The 7811-nt window shown below is 45.1% G+C and overlaps 1 long non-coding RNA gene across 1 annotated transcript; it reads right to left on the bottom strand.

The window, feature by feature from the left end:
• Positions 1 to 504: 504 nt before the first annotated feature.
• On the bottom strand, positions 505 to 6897 carry LOC134483765 (uncharacterized). The gene is made up of 2 exons (XR_010060728.1): positions 6172 to 6897; positions 505 to 748 (listed from the first exon to the last, which is right to left on the bottom strand). It is a non-coding gene; the product is annotated as an uncharacterized LOC134483765 (long non-coding RNA).
• Between the last annotated feature and the right edge of the window lie 914 nt (positions 6898 to 7811).

The raw sequence follows: 7811 nt of genomic DNA, 5'->3' as shown, positions 1-7811 counted from the left end.
TAAATCGCACTTACTTCCAATCCTGTGCTATAGCCTCAGAGGATTTGGGGTCAAAGTGGAGGCTGGTGTGTTTATCTGTGACTAATCTGGGAGGATTAGTGTCACAGGATTAGATGCATTCCGGAGAGTCATTGCTAATCCCTGTTAACACAGGCTGGCTGGGCGGGGGTAGCTGGTGCTGGCCCTCTGGGAAACAATCTCTGGGTTTATACCAATTAGGTCAGTAGAGTCTATACCTCTAGGGGCCTGGACACAGCTGTGTCTTATGTTTGTACCAAGGGTCTGGGGACAATTTAGGAGTCAGAATCTTGGAGATGAAGTAACTTCCTGTGGGATCAGAGGGAAGTGGGAAACAGTTAGTTGGGTGGTCTGAAGGGACTGTCTAGCTAATTACACTTGCTGGACCTTAATGAAAGATCTTCAGCCACAAAATCCCATGTGATAGGTGTCAGGTTCATACGGGGGTGAGGATGGGTCAAAATTGTTGAAAGTTTTAACACTTAACATTGATAATTGGCTTTATGTTATCTTAAACAAAACTGTGTCAATCATAAAATAAGTCAATAAAGTCATCAAGCAAGGCCAGTAAAGTTTCAACAATGCTTTTCTACAAAAAACTAAGTTCATTAAAAAGGTGTCTTCTGTTTTATTTGGGTGTTTCTGCTTTGATTATGTCATATGCTTCTTTTCATGGATCCAGTGAAGAAATTCTTGCTGATGTTGCATCTGGGTCTCTGTCAATGGAGATCTGGGGGGAAACCAGAGAGGCGCAAGTGAGGAGCCCTGGCTGTGAGGGAAACTGAGGGAGAAAACTGGTCATTGAGGGGACTGTGTAAAGTCAACATAAGGCTTGAGGCAGCTCCCTGGGAGGTCCCTAGTCCTTGAGGAGACTGAGGTCTGGGTGATCACGCTAAAAGTGGGCACCAGGCTAATGAGGATTCTGGACAAGATGCTCTGCTCTTTGAGGACTTAGGACAGGCCTCTGATTACTGAGTGTCTGAGGTAGAGGCCTTTTTCTAATGGCTTATCATCAAAGTCCGTGTGAGCCCCCTATGATCCCTCCCCCACTGTAGATCATCTCAGAATATATTCTACTGAGTTACATCCCCAGGATTGTCTGAAATTCCTGAGTGTAGCCAGTGGTCCTGAGTGTCCGTCTCTGTGCTGAAAGTCCTGAGGACAATTCTTGGGTTAAGGTCACTAGCCAAAGGAGAGGCTAGGCGTGGGAACTTTGCCTCTTAGAAGGTTGAAGAAAGGCCCCAGCATGCCAGCAGTACAAATGTTAAATGCTAAGCAAATGTCATTATTTTTTAAAATTCCCTTTACATCTACATCATCAGGAACCACTTATCTTTCTTTCTGAACAATATGAAGACTGGTGAGACATGATTCAGAGTCTTTGATTAACGGGAAATCTAAGTAAGGAAACTTCCATTAATTTTGAGCTCCCTTTGGTGTGTGTGGACATCCTGGTACAGAGTCCAATAGTTGGAGTTTAAGGGCAGGATGAAGCCAGTGATTCTAAATCCACCCTAGTTCCTTCTCCAGCCTGACCTGCAGGCATTCCAATGACCAGCAGATGGCACTGTAGTGCCACACTTGGAGGGACATTAGGCTAAGGTCCCAAAGTGGGGCCCAGGTGTAAGCAGGTGAGGTGTGGGAGAGAGAGAGAGAGAAAAATTAACTGTCCCTCACACCAGACTCCCTGGAGCAGGAAGGAATCAGGTTTGATTGCAAATCCCCAAGCTCAGGCTACCCAGAGGCCAAGGCCTGCCGTGACCAACAACTTAGTTGCAAAGGCAGTGCGACTTTTATGTTTGGTTCATTTGTACCTTCAGTAGTTCATCAAATCATGTATCATTTGAATTATGGTAGAACTGTGATGGGCCCTAATGACCCAAGGGTGGGTTGTCCTAGGGCAGTCACGACTGTTTAGGAGCTCACAGTAATGGGAGTATCATTTTAATATAAACAATATAATTATGATAAACATGTTAAGAGCTGTAGTTTAAGGAGGTACACGCCGGTGTGGGGCCCAGGAAAGGATTCGGTTTGAGGAGGATGTGAACGCTCAGCATGAAAGATGACACTGAAGTGGCTCCTTCCAGTATGAGCAGGGTCCTTTAGTGAGGCAAAGATGAGGGGGCAGTGTGGGGCCATGGGGACCTGACAAAGAGGCCTGGGGTATGGCGTGTGAAAGAGTCTGGGGAAGAGTCCAAATGTGTCGTGCATAAGGCTAGGGTGAGGGAGACTGGGGGCTGGGGAATGGTAAGGAGGAAGAAAGATAGGACGAGGAAGTTACTGAGACCATTGCATTCCACAAGCTGGGCTTTGCTTCCTGTCCTTAGCAGGTAAAGATCTGCAGGTAGGCCATTAGTATAGTCAGGTTTCTGTTTTGTTACTTTGGAGGCCAAGCTGTGAAGCAGGTATAAGGAAAGACAGACTTCATAGGCAGTCCTGATGAGAGAGAGAGAGAGAGAGAGAGAGACAGAGAGACAGAGAGACAGAGAGACAGAGAGACAGAGAGACAGAGAGACAGAGAGAGACAGAGAGAGGTCGTTTGTGGTGTGTGCGTGTGAGTGTGTGTGTGTGGTATGTAATGTGTGTGTGTGGTGTGATGTGTGTGTGTGTGGTGTGATGTGTGTGTGTGTGGTGTGATGTGTGTGTGGTGTGGTGTGTGTGTGTGGTGTGATGTGTGTGTGTGGTGTGATGTGTGTGTGTGTAATGTGTGTGTGTGTGTGGTGTGATGTGTGTGTGTGTGTGGTGTGGTGTGTGTGTGTGTGGTATGATGTGTGTGTGTGTGTGGTGTGTGTGTGTGGTGTGATGTGTGTGTGTGTGGTGTGTAATGTGTGTGTGTGTGGTGTGATGTGTGTGTGTGTGTGGTGTGTAATGTGTGTGTGTGTGGTGTGATGTGTGTGTGTGGTGTGTGTGTGTGGTGTGATGTGTGTGTGTGGTGTGGTGTGTGTGTGTGTGGTGTGATGTGTGTGTGTGGTGTGTAATGTGTGTGTGTGGTGTGTAATGTGTGTGTGGTGTGATGTGTGTGTGTGTGGTGTGTAATGTGTGTGTGTGGTGTGATGTGTGTGTGTGGTGTGTAATGTGTGTGTGTGGTGTGTAATGTGTGTGTGTGTGTGATGTGTGTGTGTGGTGTGATGTGTGTGTGTGTGTGTGTGTGGTATGTGTGTGTGTGGTGTGATGTGTGTGTGCGTGCGTGTGTGTGTTTGAGGGTCACAGATAGCCAAGGATGGCCCTGTTCTTCTGATCTTTCTGTTTCCTCCTTCCCAGTGCCAGGATCACAGGTGTGCGGCATCACATACTGAGTTTATGTGGTGCTGGGGAACACATCCAGCGCTTACTGCCTGTTAGGCAAGCCCTCTACCGAGTGAGTCTTACTCCCAGCCCCTCACATTTATGAAGGTTAAAACGTGTATGAGGGAAGAGAAAAGAAACTCAGGAGGTCTTTGAGATGGAGAATGAAGGGGCATTTTGTGTTGAGATGGATGTGACGGGTGAAGGGAATGAGGAATTTATGAAAATAATGTTTGCTTAATGTTAGACATTTGTAAAATTTTTTCTCATTAGTCACAAAATCAGATTCTAGGTTCCCCCTCCCCTATATGTTCACAGGAGGAGCTCAGAGAGGTTATGTGGTCATGCAACTTGGTTTGTCTTCACTGGGTTTCCTGTCTTCAAGTTGTCCCTTTGCAGCTCACCCTCCACAGGGTTACCCAAGTGAGGCTTTGAAAATCCTTCCCTAACCCCCCTATATTCTCATGCCCCTTACGTGTACTTCATGATCGCACACAAAGTTCTGGGACACACAAGCTTTGCCTCCCTCAGCCTTTCCTGTCCCCATCTAATGATCAGGCTGACAGAGCTCCTGGCGGGCAAGAGCGATAATCTTTCTTCCTGGTGACACATGCTCTCCATGGAAACCCTCACATACGGATACTTCTGCTTCATCTATACCCACTTGTCACCCAGACAAATTACACTGAGTTTTAACTTAAATATGGCTTCCTCATGATAGCTTTGCACAAATCACCCTCAGCATCTTTCCTTAAAACAAAACAAAACAAAACAAAAGATTTATTTTTGTGTATGAGTGTTCTGCCTGCATGCACGTACGTGCACCATGTGTGTGCCTGGTGCCTGCAGAGGCAAGAAGAGGGTCTTGAGTCTCCTGGGCTGCAGACGCTTGTGAGTTGCCATAACCTGGGTCCTCTGCAAGTATAGTCAGTGTTTTGTTGTTTTATTTGTTTTTGAGATAGGGTCTCTTTATGTCAGGTTGTCCTTGAACTCTCGACGTAGATCAGGCAGAGCCTGCCAAGTGTGGTAATTAAAGGCATATGCCACCATACCCATCTATAGTCAGTGTTTAGTGATTGAGCCATCTCTCTGTTTTCTTTTAAAATTATTGTTGTTGTTATTAGTATGTGTGTATGCCTGCGAGTGTGCATGTGTGTGAGTGTGCACGTGTATGTGTCAGAAGACAGCTCGTAGAGTCAGGTCTCATCTGCCTTCACGTGGGTTCCAGGATTCAGACTCCAGTTGTCAGGTTTACATAGCAGGTACTTTACTCACCGCATCCTAGCCTCCTTTAGCATTTTCCTTTGGTACCATTATCATAATTATAACTGTATTTTCATGCTCACTGGTATGGTGTTAGCTCTTTCACTGGATTTTCAGTTCCTTGAGGCGACCCGGTGCTGCTCCTTAAGGGGCTTCACTACCGCTGTGCTCTGACAACAGCGATACTGAACACAGAAAGCTGTTTGGAAGTAAATGGGATCCCCCTGGGTGTCCATTAGTCTATGACTGGAAAATAAAAATGTGTCGCATATACAAAATGGAATTTCATTCCTCCATAAAGAAAAAATAACTATGAAAATTTCAGAAAATGGATTATTCAGAAGCTGGATTATTAATATTATTATTATCATTATCTTATTAGCCTGAGGTGACTGGGCTCGTGTTTTCTCATATGTGACCTCAGCTCCCAAGTCTTACATATGTTTAGTTTAGTATGAAGTGAGTGTGAAAAGAGAATAGAATGCTGTAGATGGGAAGGGGCGATGGGGCGGGGCTTTAAGGGAGAGAGGTAGAGAAGGTTCAGCTCACACAGGAAAGCAGAAGGGGAAAGACTGGGTTCATAAGCAGGGATGGAGGCAGGAAGATGGAGAAGGGGAGGTGTCAACCAAATTATGTACGGAATGCAAAAATCTACTACCTTGTAAACCAATAAAAAATAAAATAAAATGAGGCTGGAGAGATGGCTCAGAAGGTAAGAGCACTGGCTGCTCTTGCAGAAAACCTAGGTTAGGTTCCCAGCACCTACACGGCAGCCCACAACGTCTGTAACTTCAGTTCCAAGGGATCTGATGTCTTCTTCTGCCCTCTATGGGTACCAGGCACATATGTTGCACACAGACATACACATAGGCAAACACTCACACACATAAAATAAAAGCAAATAAAATCTCCAAGATAAAAAATAGAGATTAAATAATTTTTAAAGTGGAATACTATTCTGTCATTAATGAGAACTCATGCCACCCTCCATGAAATCCTATCTGTGACCTGCTGAGAGAAAAACTGGGTAGGCAGAGGGCTGTCAGGCTGATGTCTCTGTAAAGCCCAAGGCTGCCAGCCACAAGTGTCAGGCAGAGGGAAAACCAGTCGCTTACGGTCAGAATGACATTTCCTGGGGGGATGAACTTACACTGATTCTTGAGTGGTATCCATTTAATGGTTTTGTTGGTGATTCAGAAGGCAAGATTAGAATAGAGACAAAATTTAGAATAGAGATGTGTGGATATATCCCTGAGAATGGGCCCGGAGATGGACTGTGCCACATTTCATGCACTCTTACCAGAAGGCTCCCCTCACAGAAGACATTCCTGAGGACTACTAGGTTGGCAGGATGACTCTCTGAGTGATAGCCATGTTATCCTGGATATCATTCTCCCGTGAGTTCTAGACGTCTCCCTGCACCATATACACCAACCAGGACCTGAGGTGAAGACTCAGGGTAGGTAGCCTTTATGCGCTGATTTTGGCTCCTTTATTAGGTTCTTCCCCTCTAACACCCTACTCCTCCTGCACACCACCCTTATTCCTTCCAACCCCCAACACTGGGTAGAAGAGAAAGAAGATTAGGGGAGGGTGTCAAACCTGTTAGACTACTTCCTGCTGATAGGGGTATCGAGTTCCTTGTGGCAAGTTTAATCTTTGTCATCAGGTCTCCAACCAGCAGCCAGCAACAGCAGGACCAAGGGGGCAGCAAGAGGGGAGCAGCAACACAGGGAACAGCAGCTGCCCCCTTTCTTGGGGCTCTGGCATTTACATACCCTCTGAAGAGGCCCCAGAGTTTCAAACATAAACGATCTTCAGCTGGCAAAATTATATCCCTGCCAGAGAATGAAACATAGTTAGTTACTGTGGACAATCTGAAGCAGCCCTATATCTCATACCTGGGATTAAAACAAAAACCATATCCACATAATATTTCTGTACTGTTTAAACAAATCAAAATTTTATTACAGGCAGAGATCCTAAGGAGTAGAAAGAAGGACAGAAGTTGGTGTCAGGGTGGGGTGGAGAATGTCCAGTCAATTCACTATGTTTTGTGAATAACTGAACTGCATCTTCCAGCATCTTTGGAGACTATGTGCAAAGTTCTTTTCACATTTATTCATTCCTGGCCTCATCCACTAACTACCTCCCTTCAAGGCTGAATATATTGAAATGTATGTCTTAGTCTTCTACTGCAGAGAGAAGACTCCATGATGAAGGTGACATATAAAAGAAAGAGTTCATTGGGGCTCATGGTTCCAGAGGATTAGTCAATGAATCATGAAGGAGAGCATGGTAGCAGGCAAGCAGGCGTGACACTGTTACAGTAGCTATAGGAGAGAGAGAGAGAGAGAGAGAGAGAGAGAGAGAGAGAGAGAGAGAGAATCAAAGCCCCCTACCTCTCACCAGTGACACACTCTCTCCAACAAGGCCACACCTTCTAAACCTTCCCAAGGAGTTCCACCAACTCAGGGTCAAGCTTTCAAACACATGAGCCTACGGATCCATTCTCATCCAAACCACCACACGTTCCCTGGACAAAAAGTGAAGGTGAGTTGACTACTGATATCTATGTGCACGATGCTCACTTCTATTGGCTGAACAAAGGTGAGCTTGGAAGATCTGTGTGGGGGACAAGATGTGTCTGATACATCAGTCAATTACCTTTCTTCAACCTTCCCAATCTTTGCCCAACAGAGTAGGGAATGAGTTGGAAACAGGATCAAGGGAAGCCAGTTAGGTTTGCTCTCAAGGATGGAATTCTCCAGGCCAATCTTACTTGGTTACAAAAGTCAAGTTGCCAGTTAGCAGGGGCAAACTTTCAGCCCATATTATGGAATCATATTTTAATGGAAATCACCAGTTAACTGGTACTAGCCAGAATTTTCATGACATTTAATGTCCAGTATTCCTCAAAGGGATATACAGCTATTCTGGGTTTGGCTTCTCTATTTCTGTAAGCACTAACATTTGTAAAGTTACTAAATGTTATCTATCCCTATCTATCTATCTATCTATCTATCTATCTATCTATCTATCTATCTATCATCTATCTATCTTTGACACAGAGCATCGAGCAGCCCAGGCTGGTCTCTCAGTGTGTATGCAACTATGCACAATTCTTTTACCTCTCTTTCTTCAGTGCTGGGGTTACAGGAGTATTCCATCCTACCCAGGTTTTAAAATTTTAATTAATCAGTTAATTTCTTGTAGGCTTTTGCTGTATAGCCTATACCTCT

Source organism: Rattus norvegicus, chromosome 1, assembly GCF_036323735.1.
Source record: "Rattus norvegicus strain BN/NHsdMcwi chromosome 1, GRCr8, whole genome shotgun sequence".
In the NCBI taxonomy this organism is placed as follows: domain Eukaryota; kingdom Metazoa; phylum Chordata; class Mammalia; order Rodentia; family Muridae; genus Rattus; species Rattus norvegicus.
The sequence above is the reverse complement of the archived record's forward strand: the minus strand, read 5'-3'. Positions and strand labels throughout refer to the sequence as shown.